Here is a 21133-nt window from a genome sequence, read left to right as displayed (position 1 = left end):
TTCAGTCAGCATTCTAGTGTAAATTCTGTTTACTTTTTTTTTTTTTTTGGTGCAAAAAGGTGATTTTATTAAAGCAGGGGACAGGACCCACGGGCAGGAAGAGCTGCACTGGGGTCCTGACGGGTAACTCATTATATACCCTCAGGTTGGGAGGGGATCAGGGATAGAGTAAGTCTCTAAGGAATTTTGGAGCAAAGTCTCCAGGACCTTGAGGGGCTAGCTGTTTAATAAAGCCTCAGTCATGAGACCCTTCAGATGTAAAGGGGGCGGGGAGCATAAGCTTGGAGCATGATTGCCAGCATATATCCTGGAACAGTTGGGATAAAGGAAGTAGATTTATAGGATCCTCAAGGGTGGGACAAGGTTAAGCCAGGGTTCTCTTTTGCCTCTAGCAAGGTGTCATCCTTGAGGCAGCTGAGCTCCTAGACAAGGCCTTGTCAATGGGCTATAGGCAGTAAGGGAATTTAAATTTTCATTGCCTTAGTTTCCCATATTACCATGGCAAGCACCTAAACCCCTTTCCTTTGTTCTTGGGTAGCCAGGAGTGTCCAGGGAATATCATACAGATCCCACCTTGGGGCAGGGGGTGGGGTGCTAGCTTGTGCCTTTGCCCCTCAGCCTGCCTCAAGCTTCCTCATCATATCCCCTCTGAACAATTTTGACCCTTAAATCTTTAAGGTTGTTGAAGGTAGAAAGTGTCATCTTTTGTAGCTTCTTCCTGCTGAGTAGGGGCGTAGAGCTGTCTCTACCTATATGGGTCAATATTCGTCAATCAGGGAAGGTATGGAGGAGTTACGACAAGTAGAGGCAGCTGAATCCGACAGTGGACAGTAAGGTGGTATCTCTGTGGGTTAAGGATTTTGTGTCGTCAAGAAGTCATTGTAGTGATGGAATCTCAGCACCCAGCAAAAAGACATGGGAGAAAACAGCAAAACATAATTAGAATAACAAGAAAGAAACCCCAATAAAAGTCCTTTGGTAGTTGACAAAAATCCTCCAGTCCAAGAGTTTAATAACCAATCACTAAGGGAAAGAGAGGAATTGTTTAAAGCGCTAATTTGAGTATTCATGTCAGTTAGAAATCCAGAAATATTTCTGTGGTAATCTGGATACACAGCATTTGTATACACAGCTTTTTGCTAGAGCACATTACAAACCCAGTGTCCACCAGTGCTGCCAGTGAGATTTTTAGATGTCAGGCTTGAAGCATCCTCAGATGGGACTGGGAACGGGCAGCAGGAATCAGATTGGTCTTTTTGGTTTGTAACTCAAATATCTGTGATGATCCTTTTGAATGGCTCATTGTGAGAAGGAATTGTTAGTAGAAATTGGGAAAGGAGAATGAAAAAGAAAGTTTGCAACCATCATAAGAGAAGTTTGAGGTCTTCCACAGGTTCACAGGAATAAGAAGGCACATTAGTTTGCTCGCTGATTTCCTGTAAAGGGGGCACGGGTTTTATTTAGATACAGGAGTGCATGAAGAGTGCCTCTCTAACTTTATTGCATTGGGAGTAATATGACCCAGTAGGGGCCTTTTCATTTTGGAGTTAGTCCCCTGCTGTAAAGTACTTTTAATCCTTTAAATAAACCAGGTCTTTTGGGTTTATATAGGGTGTGTTTCTAGTAAGTGTCAGATCAGATTTAGGAAGGATATGATGTACATATTTAGAGATTTATGAATTAACCCGACCTCAAGTGAATAATAAAGTACTACAGTCTTTATCTATTGAAAGATCTACAGTGAAAAAGTCTTTGCATATAATTGTTGGAGGAATCTATCCCATTTTCCAGTTGTTTAAATAATATACCCATGGGGTCCTGTTACTATCCCCATAAAATGACAAGCAAGAAGATTGTCCATACCTATGCTATTGTGACAGTTTTTCTGAGGTTTACCTCAAGTTGTCTAATTTAGGCAAACATTTAAAGACAACTAGAATTTAACATCCATAAATGTGCATTATTGCAACATAGTTTTTCTCTCTAAAGACCCTCATTTCCAGAGATAGCCAAATCAAGATTAATTTGCATGTAAAACAAATCTAGTTTTAACAAACTTGGCCTAATTCTTTACGTAAGTTCAGCAAGAATAGTGATTGATCATATAGATCTTTTTAAAAGTTTGCTTTGCTGGAACTTTTTATAAGAAATTAGGTTGAACTTTTTTTAGTAGCCTCTCCAGGCCAGAAGCCAAGCCAAGTACTTCCGTCACACATGCTGGAATTGGGCAAATCCCTCTTCCCAAGATCCTCCAAGTAGTACATTTAATAAATATTTTCTCTTTTAATACTTCTGTTAATGTACAGCAGAAAAAAAAATAATACAAGCACATCATGATTTCACCAAGAGTTGTGTATTTTTTTTTTCTTTACAGATATGTTCCAGACATTCTTAATAGCTTTAATCTGGCTTACCCTCTTTTGACATAATAAAGCTAAAATTATGACACAGAAATAAGAATTTTATGATTATTGTATTTCCTTAGCTAAGCATATGAGACACTTTAAAAGACTTAATATATTGATATGAAATAACACAAACAAGAAAAATATTACCCTTTGTTTTCAAATGCTTGTTTATAATTATTATCCCTTTTGAAACAGGAGGGATATTATATGTAAGAAGGAAAAAAACGGTATAATTCTGTAATTCTTACAGAGTTTTAACTCTTTTTCATATTAAGTATTTTGCTAAGACACATTGCAATTTTACTAAGAATTGGACAGACTTTTTTATTCCCCTAGCTCAGTGACTGCAACACTGTCCTCATGGTGCAACGTATATCAGTGACATACCAGAAATTGTTTCTTAGATTTCTTTAATTCTTTACTAATATGACTTACTTATCATTTTTTCCTCTTTGAGTTACACACAGTGTTCGTATATGGACTACAGAGAACAGCTTAACGCTGTATCAGAAATGAATGTATCAACATAAGAAAGCTGCTTCTTACATTGTAGTTAGCCAAAGGATGGTAGGACTTAAAAAGTTTCCTAAGTACATTCTGGATTTCTTCACCAACACTAATGTCATGATTTTCATTAAAATCTTTAACTGTACTAAGTCTAACAACTATTATGTGATAGATTAGGGAGGGAAAAGTTTTTGGGGGATGAGGCCCATTTTGAGACATGGTCTACATATTTCACAGAGGTTTACAGTTTCCTCTAGCAGTGGGGGATCATCTGTTCTTGATTTCTTTACCTTTAGAAAGGCACATTTTTGTTAGCAACATTTTATCTTGGCGATAGAAGTTATAAGGCCAGGAAGCCAATAAAATGAGGGCTGTCGGAAGACTAGGGGAAACATTTTTTTTTTTTTCTTTTAAATTAAAGACTTGGTACACTGAATAGAAAGTAACACTGGTCAAAATAATTTGGTCTTTACATGAGATCCTCTGTTAGGAAATCTTAACTGGTGTCCTTGCTGATACTTAAAATCTTAAATTGTATTTTAACTTTTTAACTCCATGTGTTTTGTACACCTAAAATTATTTTCTCTTTGAGGGAAGATTTTTTTTTTTAAACCAAGAAATCAAATGATTTTGATTATTTGAATTAGGATACACAGTTTAAATTGTTCCTGCTTCATTTTTTCTGTTGTCTACAGCAAATGGTTTGTGTGTATATATGTGTGCACAATGTACTTTTCAAAACAGTGGTTCTCAGGTGACTATTAAAAAAGTTTTGACTCTTGCTTTATTTTGGATCAGGGTATTATGATGGGATATGATGACACAGGTATTGTGGCTTAAAAATTAACACTTGTTCCCTACTAAATGGAAGAAACCTATTCTGGCCACAATATTAGTTGTTTTTCTCCCTTTTTATTTGAAAAACTTACTTTTCATAGATATTAGAAATAAAGAGCCCTTGTGAAGAGTTCAGGTGTAGTGTAATTCTATTTCCAAATGAATAAAATAATGTAAGTGTTCTAATACTGCGTAAGAAATCATTTTCAAATACATTTTAGGTGTCAGACTGTATCATCTACTTCATTATACTGTATAGTCTATTGTAATAGTTTAATATAGTATGGGAATGTTGATTGATGAATGAAAAAGTCTATTAATACTCTAAGACTGCACTTAGAACAATGTGTAGTTAAATCTCTGGGAAATTGCAAAAAACCCAATTTCTTTAATTTTCTGAACATTATTGGCTATATTAGTATTAGTAGTGCCAGTTTTGTAACAGATCAATGCAAGTTTCTGTGGCTTAACTTAATGAAGGTTTAATTCTCATTCACACAAAATCCAATGTGGATATGCCTGATCAGGCTATTCTCCTAGATAAGTTTCTTCTAAAAGGGGATTTAAGGATTCAGGCTTCTTCTATCATGTATTTCTGTCATTTTCAACCTGTGACCTCTAAGGTCACCACAGAAACGGAAAGAGTGTAGGATATTGTGTGGGAGATTTTAATTGCCCAGACCTAGAAGTGGAATATATCACTCCCATCTGCATTCTGTTGGCCACAACTCTGTTATGTGGCCCCACCTAATTGCACAGGAACTGGAAAGTACTGTTTATTTGTGTGCCAAGCGGAAGAGGAGTTACAATTATATTGGTAAGCACTAACATTCTTTTCCACACTGATATTTACTAAACTTGTTTATTTGTCAAAGTTGTGGTATGCAGTAAGCATTTATTGCATGCTGTCTTATATGGAATATAGCTTTCTTTAAATGGAGATATGAAAAAATCAAAGAACCTCACATTTTTTTGAATATTAAAATATACAGTGAATGAAAAATGCAGTTTTGAAAGGTACAAAATAATACAGTTCAGATGTAATATATGTTAGCAGATTAAAAATTGTTATAATGAATTGAATGCAGTCAGGGAAGAGTGTGTTAATACCTGTTTTAAACTGATTTTAAGGGTGATATTAATTGAAAGAGGAGAGCATAGAATTTTTCATTGAAGAAGGATGAAATCTAATGGGAAGTTAGCAGATAGACTTGCAAGAACAGGGATTATATAAGAGAATCTGAAAGATAAGATTGGAAGGTAGGTTAGGGTTCTGTCTAGTGGATCAAATGTTTGAATTTGATATTTAATAAATATTGATTTATTTCTTGGAGATTAGAGCCAAAATGTGATTTATGAAAAATAAGTGGTTCTGACAGAAGAAAAGAGAGCAGAGAAGGCTAGGAGATAGGAGAAGAGCTGCTTTTTTAAATATGATAATAATGTTTATTAGATTATCTTTCAAGAAATATTAAGAGGAAAACAAACTTAGTTATCTAAACCAAACCAAAGCATAGTGTCTTAGAGAATAAATTTCATTGATGAGGAATGACAAATATAATCATATAATGATATAGGATAAAACTGCTGAAGACTTTCAAGTTGCATTGTGGAAACATTTATTTTCTTTTTTATTTGAGAGAGAGTGAGAAAGAGAGAGAGTGAGTGTGTGTGTGAGCAGGGGAAAGGGGCAGAGGGAGAGAGAGAATCTCAAGCAGGCTCCACACTCTACATTCACCCCGGCATGGAGCTCGGTCCCATGACCCTGGGATCATGACCCAAGCCAAAAATCAAGCATTGGACACTCAACTGATTGAGTCACCTAGGCGCCCTAAAACTTTTTCTTTTTTTCTGGTAGAGGTACAACATAAAAGACTGGAGGAAATAAATTATGGTAATTATCTATCATCCAATAAGAGAAATTTGAAAACTGTTAGCATAAAGTAACATTTATAAATTGAGAGAGCAATTTGAGGTACAATTTTGTGTGTAGGACATGAAAATGAATATTATAATTTAACATTATTAGACCAGTGATTTTCAGAATGAGCTCCCTTGAACCAATAGCATCAGTATCACCTAGGCTTGGACCTTACCTCACACCTACTGAATTCAAGGGATGGATCTGGACATCTGTGTTCTTAACAAACTCTTCAAGGGATTCTGATACATGCTAAAGTTTGAAAAAACACAGACTTAGAATGTTATAGTCTTTTTTTGTACCAGCCAGCAAATAAAATTCTATATATGTTCTTCTATTCAGGAGTTATGCCCTTAGAATGTCTTAATCAGTTACACTATCCATATCAGAATGTTTAAAAGGTAGAATTGATCAGAGAGTAAAATCAGAGCATGTGGTTGTTAGATGTCATTAGAATTTACAGGGTGATTTCTGTATTTTGTACTGACGCTGGAGGAAATCCAGGTTATAAGATTTCAGCATTTAGATAAATTTATCTTCCTATTTTTTCTTTTTGATACCATTTGTTGACATTTAGCCAGAGTGTTGAATTTGACAGACTGAGGGTAGGCTTAGTTAGTTGTTAGTAATTGGTTTGGAATACCACTTGACATAGTATCAAAGTAGGTCTTTGAGAGAGGGGAGGAAAGAAGTTCTGTCTAGCTTGGGTTTCAGCAGGGACTGAAAGTATCATTCTTCCACTGGTTATGTGGGTCATAGTTTGAAAGTCATTGTCCCAATATAGGTAAAATATGTCCTAAGACACAGTAGTGGGTTTAGATTTTTTTATATACAATGAGCATTTAAACAAATGTTTGAAGGAGAGAGTTAGACCTTAAATTAAATTGTTAACTTTATTTTATATATTCAGTTATACATTTTAATTTTATTTAGAACTCTCATTTTCAGAATGGACTAAATGAAACTAGAAATTAGTTGACGGGCGCCTGGGTGGCTCAGTCGGTTAAGTGTCTGACTTTGGCTGAGGTCATGATCTTGCAATTCGTGGGTTCAAACCCCGTATTGGGCTCTGTGCTGACAGCTCAGAGCCTGGAGCCTGCTTTGGATTCTGTGTCTCCCTCTCTCTCTGCCCTTCCCCCACTCATGCTCGCCCTCTCTCTAAAAAATAAATAAAACATTTAAAAAAAAAATCTTTAAAAAGAAATTAGTTGACAAATTGGCCTATGGAATAAAATGATCTGATGTGTAATGTAACTTAGTTGAACAAAAGTGTAATTTTATTTTGTTTTTAACTGATAAGTTAATTTGTGATTATTAACCTGTGATTTGACTGTTCTTTTGAAAAATACTACCTAAGAAAGTAAAATGTTTGACCATCAGAACGGTGGTCCCAAAATAGAGTTCAGACTGTTTTTCAACCTGACACAGTTGTTTCTCTTGCTTTGCTCTCCTCCTGAAACGATGTTTCCATTTTGGGGATGCGAAGAGCTATGATTATTTATAGACTAGTGTGTTTTGGACAGGTGGTGTGTTTACACAGGTCAGTGGAATTATCAAATATCCCCCAAGACCTCTACATTTCGATTTATCATCGCTCTTTGTATTTAAAATTACAAAATACTTGTGTTGGGTAGATGGAGAACATTCTCTTTAATTTTATATTTTAATGCAGCAGATGTCCTCTATTTTTTAGGGTTTTTCCCACAGTTTTGGAATGATAGAGTTACTGGTAAGCTCTATAGCTTTGTCACTGAAAAATTTTAAAGAGTTTTTTGTATCTTCTTAAAGACCATGCAATTTATACGTATCTCCCCCTTTTTTAGTTTCTGCTTTATATTTGACAGGAGATTTTAGGGAGTCAGACTCTGTAAGAGCCTAAAGCATTCATAAGTTATTGAAGCTATTTATATTATATAATTCCAAAATTATAGTAAAGTCATAAAGTAACTGTTGGCAATACTACATTAACAAAAACTTCACAAGTTAAAACAACTGAAGTTTAGCATGTGCACATATTTTTAGCTCTAAAACCATTGCTTTATTAATTCTGTAAGTGACCGGAGAGTAAATACTCTAACTATTGTACTAGGGCCAATTTGCCACAAAAGGCACCAAATTCTTTCAGTCAACCTATATGTGATAGTTGTCTTCTCTAGTATGAGTTCACTTACTTCCTTGTAGTAGGCTGGAACTACTTTCATTTTATTCCTTTTTAAGAACCCCTGCCTCTTAAGAACCTACTCCTCCCATCTGCTTAGAGATTAAATGATATAATATAGTCCTTTTCAGAAAGATGTTAATAGTAAAATGATCTCTCCTCCTTTTTTCCTCTTACCTGTCTTCAATTCCTCTGGAATCTCCTCTTTGTTCTATATTCATGAAGCCTTGGTCATCTAATGTCATCTTCAGTTTTCTCTATTACACTGAATTAACAACTTCTCATAAGATCATCCTGATACTTTATCAACTAGGAGTAGTAGTTAGCTTGCCTTGAGACATTTGGCTATTTCATGATCTTATATCACGTGGTTAAAAACCTCTTTCTATCTGGATATTGTGTGTGACTGTTTGTATTCATCAGTCTTTTCTGTTCTAACAGTTCTGATTTTACTCTTCCTTCTACAAACAAAGATGGAAAGAAGAAAAGTGGGTTCTCTCCTGAATACATTAACACATAGTTTAATAAAAAACCAGGATCATGTGCCAAATCCTGGAGGTGAGAGGTGGTCAAAAAAATAAGCCATGATCCATAGGAGGAGGAAGAAGATTCTTAACTAATTCAGTGAGATAAATGTTACAAGGAAAAAGAGAACCAAGTGCTGTGAGAGTAAGAAGGTGACATTTGGCCTTGAGGAAGTTTGGGAAGAGATGAGTGAATATCTAGGAGAGTGGGCCTTTTAGCAGGATCTTGAAGCAGGGCTAGTTTATCCTCTAGGCACTGTGAGCACAGTACCTAGGGCCCACAGTTCTCTTAGGAGCCTGCAGAAAAGTTTCAATTTTAATTTATTTTAAAATCAAAAGAAGAACGAATATAGGAATAATGAATATGTAATAATGAACCCAACCCGGATTATATTCATCTTTCTACTAATGCAGATATAAAATGTAATTTTCAATATTTTTAAAAATAGAGGTAGTGGCTTACCAAGGTGAAAGTACCTGGGACTTGCAAAAACCATAATGCAGCATACTTTGAAGGGGAAAGTAAGCGTTTGTGGGTGCTAGGGACTGGGATTGGCAAAATTTTGAGTAAGAAGCTTATAATTAAATCACAGATTCACTTTAAAGAGCTTAAATAAATGTGGTTTCTTTTACACATGCTGCTGCTGCTAGTTGAAGTATTATGATAACGAGACAAATAAACAGTACTTATCTAAACTAAATACCACTTGATTTGCTAAACCCCAAATAAAGACTAAATAGTGAATGAAATAATCATTATGTTGAGAGGCAGTATCTACTTTAATATTCCTTAGTTATTATCAATTTAATATCAACTTTTCAAAAAAATGATAAGATGTATACTTCACTGATAACAGAATTCACTGGTAACAGAAATGTCGCTAAAATGTGGTGGTGTGAAAATTACATCTTTGATTCTTAGAAGTGCTGTAATTTTTTGGTTTTGCAAACCCATTGCCATACAGGTCATATTTCAACATAAAATAAATCTCCCTGGTGAGATAAGGATTGACCATTTCAGACCTTGATTTTATTCACCATTATAAAATGTAACCTATAGGTGTAGGTTAGCTGTAATTACTCCTATTTTATAGATGAGAGAAACAGTCAAAGAAAGATTTGGAGTATTTTTCCCATGGTCAGACATTTAATAAGAAAGTGGTGGGGTCAGGATTTCAAGTTGGGTAATCTTGATTCCAGTACACTTCCAAGTTGCCAAATTCAGTTTCGGGTAAATTAAATCCAAGGTCTTTGGGGACAGGTAATGGGCAGATGTTCAGCATGGTGTATAAGTCTAGATCTCAATATAGGCCAGAGATAAAGATTTTGATGTTTTCCTCATATAGGTGGTAGATTTTAGTAGGAAGAACCAACCCTGAAGATTAGTATTTTGGAAACCAAGATGAGAGATATGGTGTCAAGAAATATGAATGGTCAGTATCGTGAAATGCAGCAGAGGATTCTTAGAAGATATGGACTGAAAAGGGTCTGTCTTAGCAACAATAAGGATGTCATTGGTGAATTGCAAAAAGAAGTATTTAATCAGGGGTGCCTGAGTGGCTCAATGGGTTAAGCATCAACTCTTAGTGTCAGTTCAGGTCATGATCTTATGGTTCACGATTTTGACTCCTGCTTTGGGCTCTGTACTAACAGTGCAGAGCCTGCTTGGGATTCTCTCTCCCTCTCCTCCTCCACCCTCCCCTGTTCTTGCTCTCTCAAAATAAATAAATAAACAAAAAATTATTTAATCAGCAGTGCCCCTCTCTGTTAGAAGGGAAGTTGAAGCACAAAGGAGATAAACCTTAGAATGTGACCTTTACTGGAAAGTTGTAACTTTTATTTATTTGGTTTTTGTAGATGTTACTAGTTAAGGGTCTTGAGATCCTCGTTGGTAATGAGCCAGTGAGGAATGACAGAGATGCAATTTAGGTCCCTTGATTACTCATAAGAGAGATTTGATCTCAATATGTTTTTAGTGTGACTTTATTGAATAATGTCTGTTGAATTGCAAAAACCCACTTGAATTCAGAAATACATATTGTCAGACAGAATGTATCTGTTCTGTATTTAATAGTCCAAGTCTATTTGAAAAGTGATCAAATAGTGTCTTTTTAAATAATTTGAAACAGATTTGGGTATTACATTGTGGCTCTCTAGACATTTAACTTGTTTAAACTTAAGAAAAATTGATTTCCAATTAACACCAGATTTCATAAGAAAGAAAATATTAGCTAAATAATTAATTTTTTGAAATGGTATGTATTGCAAACAAAAATAGGCAGCATCTGTTAATTCAGTTGGGTAGACAAGATTGAGCTTGGGCCTTTAAATTTTTAAATATTGTTCAGAATTTTTATTTCAAACATCTTTTAGGTATATTTAGTGCTAGTACTATGTCTAACCAAAGCTTGAAGTCTTTGATTTATCTATAGTTATTAAATATTTTATTGACTGATCAAGTGGTGAGAGCTGGTCAGCTGACATTCTCTTCACTTGAACTCCCTCTTAATGATTACCTTCATCTACAATATAATGATATTAATTACATTAATTTATATTAGTTATCTTAACTGTTAATAACTCTGAGGCATTGCAGTTTTAAAAATTGATTTATAAATAAGGTAGTAAAGAATAAATTATGGTCAGAATAGTTTAATTTCAATTTTAATTTTAATTTTTTTTTTTTTTTTAATTTTAGGGAGAGAGAGCCCAAGTTAGGGAGAGGGGCAGGAGAGAAAGAATCCTAAGTAGGCTCAGCATAGAGCCTAATGCGAGGCTTGATCCCACGACCCTGGGATCATGATTTGAACCAAAATCAAGAACTGGATGCTCAACTGACTGAGTCACCCAGGCACCCCTGTTCAGGATAGTTTTAGTGTATGTTCCATTGTATTCTTATTAGGTGAAATTTTGTAATTCACACTATTGTAAGATGTTTCAGAGGATTTTGAAGGTCTTCTAGTTTCACCTCCCATCCCTTGCATGAATCCCTTTTGCATTATGACTGAGATGCTCATGCAGTCTTCACACTTCCAGGGATAGATCATTACCTCTCAAGATATACAGGAACCAGTCAGTCATGTGTGCCTACCATATACTAAACATAGCAATGAACGAAATAGACACTTGCCCTATCCTCATGGAGTCTATAACTCAACAGTGAGTTTGAATAAGTAATTAAAAGTATGTAAGCATTGTGAAGAAGAAATACAGAGTGCTATAGACTAATATGACAAGGGAATTTAACAAAATCTGAGAGGATCAGAGAATGTTGTCTAAGGTATTAAAGTTTTAACGCTAACATTTGGAGGATAAATTAGCTAGGATAAAGGTGGGGAAGTTTTTCAAGTCGAGGGAAGAACCTTTATCAGGATCTAGAGTTGAGAGCATGGCACATTCAAGGAACCTGAAGTAACTATAGTGACAGGGCATTCTCCTCACCTCTGCAAGAACCTAGCATGTCTCTTATGTATTGGGGACTAAAGAAACATATTTTTATTTTAAGGATTTTCAGATTTGGAAAGTCAGCATTAGCAATAGTGAAGTACTTCCCTTAAGTGACTATAAGAATCAGACATTAACGAAATAAGAACAGGATGTTAAGAAAATCTCTCACAAATAACTGGGGTCCAGGGGGAGTAGAGACCGAAAGGAGATATGAGATATTATGCAAGTAAGGGCAACCGGTTGTAAACATGGGTGTTAATCACTAATACACTTACAGGCTGGTAAGACTGGAGGAAATTCAGCTTATAACCTAAAATGGCATTTTATAAAACAAATGATTTGATAAAAATTATATTCTTCCTTTTTGTTTCATGTCTCTCCTTGCTGGGAAATGGCCTCTTGCAATCATGATAATATAAATTGATACTGTGATTTGATTGTTGACATTTTAAATTTTATTTTTTAAGTTAACATACAGTAAGGATGGGGCACCTGGGTGGCTCAGTCAGTTAAGCATCCGACTTCGGCTCAGGTCACGATCTCACGGTTCGTGGGTTCGAGCCCCGTGTCGGGCTCTGTGCTGACAGCTTGGAGCCTGGAGCCTGCTTCAGATTCTGTGTCTCCCTCTCTCTCTGTCCCTTCCCCTCCCTGTTTGTGCTCTCCTTCCCTCTTTCAAAAATAAGTAAACATTAAAACATACAGTAAGGTTTACTTTTTGGGGGTGTATAGTTCTATGAATTTTAACATGTGTATCAATCTGTATAGTCACCACCACAATCAGGGTACAGTGTAGTTCTGTCACCCCAGAATCCTTGAGCTGTCTCTTTGCAGTCCCACTCTCTTCCTACACATAACCCCTGTTTCCCATCTCTATAGTTTTGTTTTTTTGTCTTTTTCCCATCTATATAGTTTATTCTACATAAATAGAATAATATGTATGTAACTTTTTGATACTGGCTTCTTTCATACAGTGTAAGTCCTGTGAGATTCATGCAAGTTGTTACTTTAACAATAACTCATTCCTTTTATTACAGTTTTTTGTGTGAATATGTTATTTATTTCTCTAGATACTCAGGAGTGGGATTGGTGAGTCATTTGTTAAGTCTGTGTTTAGCTTCGTAAGAAACTGCCCAACTGGTTTCCAGAGCGGCTCTTTTGTATTTCCATTGGCAACAAAGGAGTTCCATTTGTTCTGCATCCTCACCAACACTTGATGTGGTATTTTTTTTATTTTAGCCATTCTAATATGTGTATAAATAAATGGTATCTCGTTGTGGTTCTTTTTTAGAGTCTTCATTATAATTTACAGAACACAAAATTACGCAAAGTGAACAATTTTGATGTTTTTAGGTATTCAGAGTTGTGCAAGCATCACCACAATCTTAAGTTCAGAACATTTTCATCACTGTGGTTTTTATTTTGCATTTCTCTCGTGGCTAATGGTATTGAGCATCTTTTCATTTGCCATCTCTGTTTCCTAGTCTTCTGTCCATTTTTTATTTGTGCTGTCTGTATCCTTCCTGTTGAGTGCTGAAAGTTCCTTATGTATTCTGAATATAAGTCCTTTGTTGATTATGTGCACTGCAGATACTTCTCTCAGTCTGTAGCTTGTCTTGTCATTCTTTTAACAGTGTTCTTTTGCATAGCAAAAGTTTTTAATTTTGGTGAAGTCCAATTTTTCAGTTTTTTCACTTTGGTATCATCTCTAGGAACTCTGTGCCTAACTTCTGGTCACAAAGATTTTCTCCTTTATTTTCTTCTAAAAGTTTTGCAGTTTTACATTTAGTTCTGTCATCTCATTTGAGTTAATTTTTATAGAAGGTGTGAGCTTTAGACCAGTTCATTTTCTTACATATGGATGTTCACTTGTTCTAATATAATTTGCTGGAAGACTCTACTTTCTCTTTTGAATTGTCTTTGCACCTTTGTCAAGAATCAATGGGCCATATTTTTGAGGGTCTATTTCTGGATTCTGTCCTGTTTTGTTGCGTTATGTTGCTGTTTGTCCTTTTACCAATACCGTACTATGGACAATGTCTTACAATCAGATACTGTGCTTTCTCTGACTTTATTGTTCTTCTTCAGAAATTTAATGGTTTTTCTAGTTCTTTTGCTTTTCCATATAAAGTTTAGACTCAGTTTATCTATATGTACAAAAAAATCCCCCTGGCATATTGATTTGGAAGTATGTTAAGTCTATGGATCAATTTAGGGAAAGTTGACCCCTTTACTGTTTAGTGTTCCGATCTATGACCTGTGGTAAGTCTCTCTATTTAGGTCTTTTTTTTATATATTTCATCAATGGTTTATAGTTTTAAAGCTACAGATCTATGTATATTTTGTTATATTTATACTTGATTGTTTCCTTTTGGGTTTTGTTGTTTTTATTTATTTATTTTGGGAGAGTGAGAGAATGAGCTCGAGTGGGGGAGGGGCAGAGAGAGAATCCCAAGAAGGTTCTGTGCTGTCAGCATGGAGCTTGATCTCATGAACTGTGAGATCATGACCTGAGCTGAAATCCTTCCCTACCTTAGTGTTTTAGCCTCTGCAAGTCCCTGTTCTTACCATTGTCATTGCCACCACTACCACAGAATTTCTTAGGGTCTAGGGTGGAAGAAAATGGATAAAAGAAAAAAAAGAGAGATTCTCTCCACTGAGTGCTAAGAGATCCCTTTTCTTTTCCTCAAGTCGGATTTACAGGCTGTTTGAAGCTCAGTCTGTCTGCGCTGATGGCCACTTTTGGGTTTGGGGGTGTCATTGAGTCTAGGCCAATGGATATCAATAAGGAAAAAAATGCCAAACTGATGGCTGCTTTGCTGCTACTTCAAATTCTGTTTTTTTCCAGCAAACTGTCTGATCCTATTTACTTTTCAGAGCCTTCAAATAACTGCTGCATGCGTTCTGTTTAGGTTTTACAGATGAATTCAGTGGGAGAGACAGATGGCATATGCTTACATCTTACTCAAAACCAAAACCTTGATTGCTTGTTTTTTTTAATAGGACGCTTAAAAAACTATTTTCTTCCCCTCTAAACAAACAAAAACTAGATCTTGCTAGAACCGAGCTGTTCTTTAATACATTTCTTTGGGTAAGCTTCATTAACCCCTGAAAGGGGAATTTTTTTGGGAGGGGTGGTGAGGGACATGAGTACAGGAATTACTTAAAAATTTGTTGCCTTATGGGGAGCCTGGGTGGCTCAGTTGGTTGAGTGTCCGACTTCGACTCAGGTCGTGATCTCATGGTTTGTGAGTTCGAGTGCCACATCAGGCTCTGTGCTGACAGCTCAGGGCCTGCAGCCTGCTTCAGATTCTGTGTCACCCTCTCTCTCTACCCCTCCCCTGCTCACACTCTGTGTTTCTCTCTCAAAAATAAATAAACATTAAAAAAAATTTTTAAAAATGTGTTGCATTGTATATAACATGCCCATCTTTCGAACTGACTTTAAATTACATTTATTTTATGTAGCATGATTGAAATCAGCTTCATGATTTTTATAGTTCACTTAAATTGAAATCTAATTGTATTATTTTTATGACAAGTGATCCTTTGTTCTTAATTATGAATAATCGGTACATGCTTATTTAATATTTGCAACAACTCTGTCTTCACTTACAACCTATTTAGTAGATAGATCTGATCAAGGAATCTAAATATTATATAATTACATTGCCTGAATCCAAAACTTAGAAATTGGTATACTTTTTTTTTTTTTTTAAGAATACTAGTAATTGTAACATTTTTGCCTCAGTGGATTATTGTAGCTGCCTATGAACAACTTTTATCTTCACTGGCTATCAGGATAAGCACTGGTTTTCAGAAAATGTTAAAAATTATCCCATAAAAAAAAAGTAAGAGCTATTGTTGAAAACTCTTATCCATTCATTTGGTAGTGGATTGTTTCTTTTTACTTTTTAGCCCATACAGATCAACCCATTATTTAATAATGAAGTTTGTCTTCATTGTTAGAATGTTAGGGTTCTTAAGTATAGGGATTATTTATTGTTTCTTTAGCACTTACTGTCATTCAGTAGATAATGAATAAGTTATCTTAAATTTGGATAGTGAAGTTTTTTTTTTAATAAGTTAATAGGGAAGGCTTTATTGCTAATTAAATATGAGACATTACAGAAATATTATTCTGACTTTGAAATCTGCAGGGCAGAAACAATGAGATAATGTGTGTATGGAGTAAACACATGTACACAGAAAAATAGAGATGTTGTAGCCATTAAGAGATAAGACTGGCCAATCCCACGGTTGCTGTGGCTTTCTACTTCCCAAGGAGCACATCTCTGTTAAGATTTCTGTGGGTGGGTCCCTGGCTTTTTGACCAAAACCCTGTGTCCATGCAGCAAACTCTCCCTTATGTAAAGTGATTAGAGTGTCTGTTCTTTGAAATCAAAAAGCACAATAGAAACAGGTTTCTGCTTAAACATTTGCAAAGAAAAACATCCTTATATGAATTTTAATGAGGTTTGGTATAAATTATATCTTTGATAACCTAGTATGATACAGCACAAATTTAGAGTCAGTCATATATCACCTTGAATTGGAGAGTTACTGTTTACCTGCTATGTGATCCTATATACAAACAGAGAGTTACTGTTTACCTGCTAAGTTTTAGTTCCCTTGTTTGTGAAACATTTACATGAGATCCAGCCAGTAGTGTACTGGAACTGGCTTGCACCCCTTCATAAGAGCCAGTTGTTAAAACTTTAGAGATCTTATGAGCTGATTGTTAAACACAGCCATCATTAAAAATTAAATGATACAAACTTTAAATTATGTTAAAAGCAAAAATAATGCTGAACCGGTCACGTCCTAATTATTTGGCTACCTTGTACAATATGTCTATTATGTCTGTATGGTGAAATACCATATAATGATGTGCTGTTGCATACCTCTTCCCAACTCTGTGTTCAGTGCATTTACATTGGTACCTTGAAATTTGCATGATAGTATTTATACCACAGAAATTGGTATTATTTTATTTTTTTGATTTATTTATTTATGAAAAATACTGATTTATTGTTTTGATGGTTGTCTAGATGTAAGAAAGTGATAGAAAAATACCAATAAAGCAGATTAAACTTAAAAGTTTGTTGGGTCTGTTGCTTGTTATTGTTAGTAACTCAGAAGTTGATGAAATATTGTAAACTACAGGCATACCTCGTTTTATTGCACTTCATTTTATTGAGCTTCACAGATACTGTGTTTTTTACAAATTGAAGCTTTGTGGTGACCCTGAATCCAGCAATTTTATTGGCACTATTTTTTTCCAGTAGCATTTGCTCACTTCATGTTTCTGTGTCACATCTTGATAATTTTTGTGGTATTTTGAACTTTTTCATTATTATGTTTGAATTACTGCAATTTCATGATAAAACTTTAATGGATGAAGAGTTACTTCTCATGGATGAGCAAAGACAGTGGTTTCTTGAGATGGAATCTACTCCTGGTGAAGATGCTATGAATTTTGTTGAAATGACAAAAAAAAAGGGGGGGGGTTTAGAATATTACATAAACATAGTTGATAAAAAACAGTGGCAAGGTTTGGGAAGATTGACTCCAATTTTGAAAGTCCTCCTGTGGGTAAAATGCATCATATGCTACAGAAGAATCATTTGTTAAAGGAAGGGTCAATCAATGCAGCAAACTTCACTGTTGTCTTCTTATTTTAAGGATTGTCTGAGCCTGGGTGGCTCAGTCGGTTAAGCATTGGACTTTGCCTCAGGTCATGATCTCAGGGTTGGTGGGTTTGAGCCCTGTGTCAGGTTCTGTGCTGACAGCTCAGAGCCTGGAGCCTGCTTCTGATTCTGTGTCTCCCTCTCTCTCTCTGTCCCTCCCCCACTCACGCTCTGTCTCTCAAAAATAAACAAACATTAAAAAAAAAAAAAAAGAAAAAAGAATTGTCTGAGCTGGCTGGGAGGTGGTGGTTGGGCAGCCAGCAGAGTGTGGTGGAAGCCACTGCTTCCTGGCTACATTCCTGGCCAATGATACCCCCAGAGAGGGCAACCTCTTGGCACTCATTGGGCACACCAACAGCCTCACCACGCCTGCATTCCTCGCCATGGCCATCACCTCCAACCTAGGGGTGGTGGCCCCTCCAAGAAACTAGTGATCAAAAATTTCTGAGACAGACCTAAATTGCCTGATAGCTGCGCTCAGAATACCTGGCAGAAGCATCATGAGGTAGTGAAAGCCATACAGCGTGATACCTCCATCAGATGCAACCTGGAAGAGCTCTACCAGGATGTTGAAAATACCTGTTCTCAGAAAGTTTCTCCAACGCTCTACAAACAGCTGCGCGAGGTCTGTGAAGATCATGTCCAAGCACAGATCCTTCAGTTTAGAGAAGCCTAGATAGTGTTTTATTTTTAAAGAAGATTAACGTGTGCTGGCAAGATCATTGCAGACAAATGATCATTATCAGAAGTATTTTCCTGTTTTTGGATTGCATTTTCGTATTTCTGAGTTCCCCACTTCCTTCTGTCTGGAATATGGGGTTGGAACTTTTTAGAAAGCAGATCATTAGTGATAAAAATGCATCTGAGTAAAAGTATTGATGGAAATTTGCTATTTAATGAGAAAGGAACATTGAAGCAGTGGATTGAAATTTACTGAGAACTCAGCTGAGTATGCTCTCTGACCTTCAGGTATATTAAGATCCATTTGAAATTTTTGGCAGAAACTAATTGTTTATATGATGCAGAAAGCCACAGATTAATGCAAGAAAGAGAGATTCCAGAATATCTTAACCATGTCAGTAAGTGTTTAGAGGAAGAAGGAGACCAAGTAATCATGTATTTAGACCACAGCACACAGAAACCACTGATTGCTTATGTGGAGAAACAGCTATTAGGAGTACATTTAACAGCAATTCTGCAGAAAGGGCTTGACCACCTGCTTGATGAGAACAGAGTGCCTGACCTCATTCAGATGTACCAGCTGTTCAGCCACATGAAGGGCGGGCAGCAAATCCTGCCGCCGCACTGGAGCAAGTACATCCAGACTTTTGGGACAACAGTTGTCATCAGTCCCGAAAAAGACATAGACCTAGACATAGACAGGAACTGATGGATTTTAAGGATCTGATGGGCAATGTGATAGAAGTGTGTTTTCAGAGAAATGAGAAGTTCTTCAACTTGATGAAGGACTCCTTTGAAACATTTATCAATAAGAGGCCAAATAAGCCTGCAGAATTGATAGCAAAGCTTGTTGGTTCAAAATTAAGAGTGAGTGTTAAAGAAGCAATAGATGAAGAGCTGGAGAGGATTCTTAACAAGGTCATGATAATATTCAGGTTCATTCAAATGCTTTGAAGCATTTTATGAAAAAGATTCAGCAAAAAAGACTCCTTGTGGGGAAAAGTGCCTCAGTAGATGCTGAAAAATCTATGTTGTCAGAACTAAAGCATGAGCGTGATAATTGCTTTCACCAGCAAGCTAGAAGGCATATTCAAGGACATGGAGGTCTCCAAGGACCTCATGGTTCATTTCAAGCAGTATGGTGCACAATAAAAATGACCCATGCTCTATAGGTCTAACAGTGAATGTACTTGTGATAGGATCCTGGGCAATACACTAATCTATGGATTAGTTAGATGGTTAAACTTCAGAAATGGTTAAACTTCAGGAAATATTTAAGACATTTTATCTCAGAAAGCACAATGGTTGAAAACTTCAGTGACAAACAATTTAAATTGGGACGCTTTTTTTTAAAGTTTATTTATTTATTTTGAGAGAGAAAAAATGAGGAGGAGCAGAAAGAGAATCCCGAGCAGGCTCCCCATTGTCATCACAGAACCCAATGTGGGGCTTGATCTCACAAACTGTGAGATCATGACCTGAGTCAAAACCAAGAGTCGGACGCATAACCAACTGAGCCACTTAGACACCCCAGGTCATGCTGTTTTAAAAGCAGAGTTTAAGGAAGAAAAGGAGTTCCATGTGTCCCTCTTCCACATGCTGGTGGTTCTCATGTTCCATGAAGGGGATCCATTCACCCTTGAAGAAATAAAAAAATGTCCACAGGGTTAGAAGACAGTGAACTGAGAAGAGCTTTAGAGTCCTTGGCCTGTGGCAAAGCACAAGTTCTGGTTAAAAGTCCCAAAAGGAAGGAGGTGAAAGATGGGGACGCATTCATGTTCACTGGGGAGTTCAGGGTTTTTCTAATAAAGATCAACCAGATCCAGATGAAGGAGACCATTGAAGGACAAGTCAGCACCACTTGAGAGAGTGTTTCAGACAGTATCAGTGTGTTACAGACAGTATCAGGGTGATGCTGCTATTGTCAGAATAATGAAGATGAGAAAGACTTTTTTTAAACATTTTTTTGTTTATTTATATTTGAGAGACAGAGAGAGAGAGAGAGACAGACAGACAGACAGAACACAAGTGCAGGAGGGGCAGAGAGAGAAGGAGACACAGAATCCAAAGCAGGCTCCAGGCTCTGAGCTGTCCACACAGAGCCTGACACGGGGCTTGAACCCGCGAACTGCAAGATCATGACTTGAGCTGAAGTCAGATGCTCAACTGACTGAGCCAACCAGGTACCTCAAGAAAGACTCTTAGTCATAATCTTCTGGGTTCTGAATTGTATAATCAGCTGAAATTTCCAGTAAAGCCTGGAGATAGGAAAAAGAATTGAATCTCTTACAGAGGCTGTATGGAGAGAGACAAAGACAATTCTTTTTTTTTTTTTTTTTTTAATTTATTTTTGGGACAGAGAGAGACAGAGCATGAACGGGGGAGGGGCAGAGAGAGAGGGAGACACAGAATGGGAAACAGGCTCCAGGCTCCGAGCCATCAGCCCAGAGCCTGACGCGGGGCTCGAACTCACGGACCGCGAGATCGTGACCTGGCTGAAGGCGGACGCTCAACCGACTGCGCCACCCAGGCGCCCCAAAGACAATTCTAATCAGGACCACTACATGGCCTGATGTGTTGGCCAGCTGTTTTCTCTCAGTGAGACACTAGAATATAACTTCAGAGCAGTGAAGCACTTCTGTGCTTTTTCCAGGACTTCTGATATTAAACGAGCATGGAGACTTTTGGATTCGAAAGAAGAGATGATTCTTGGATCACTCTTCACAAAGCTTAAGGGTTTGCAAATGGCACATGTGCCTTTCCCTCCAGTTCTTCCTCTTCCTCTTTTTGGCGTTTAAATAGTTTCTGTTGCTCTGTGCAGAATGACTTTGAGATTGGACAAGAAAATATTGGTTAAAAGAGGTTCCTTTGTAAGGTGTCGCTCTTGTGGCAGAACACTGAAGGTTTGGTTTGGCATGTGTGTGTGATTATGAATGTATAGTTAAAAGACCCTCCATGGGCTG

The 21133-nt window shown here is 36.6% G+C and overlaps 1 protein-coding gene and 1 pseudogene across 5 annotated transcripts in view; both read left to right on the top strand.

The window, feature by feature from the left end:
* The window catches only part of XPR1 (xenotropic and polytropic retrovirus receptor 1), a 213916-nt gene that overhangs the window by 76641 nt on the left and 116142 nt on the right, over positions 1 to 21133 (top strand). The window lies entirely within an intron of this gene.
* On the top strand, positions 14052 to 19574 carry LOC122235998 (annotated as a pseudogene).

The sequence above is a fragment of the Panthera tigris genome, chromosome F3, assembly GCF_018350195.1.
Source record: "Panthera tigris isolate Pti1 chromosome F3, P.tigris_Pti1_mat1.1, whole genome shotgun sequence".
Lineage (NCBI taxonomy): Eukaryota > Metazoa > Chordata > Mammalia > Carnivora > Felidae > Panthera > Panthera tigris.
This window is presented reverse-complemented; position numbering and strand designations above follow the sequence as displayed.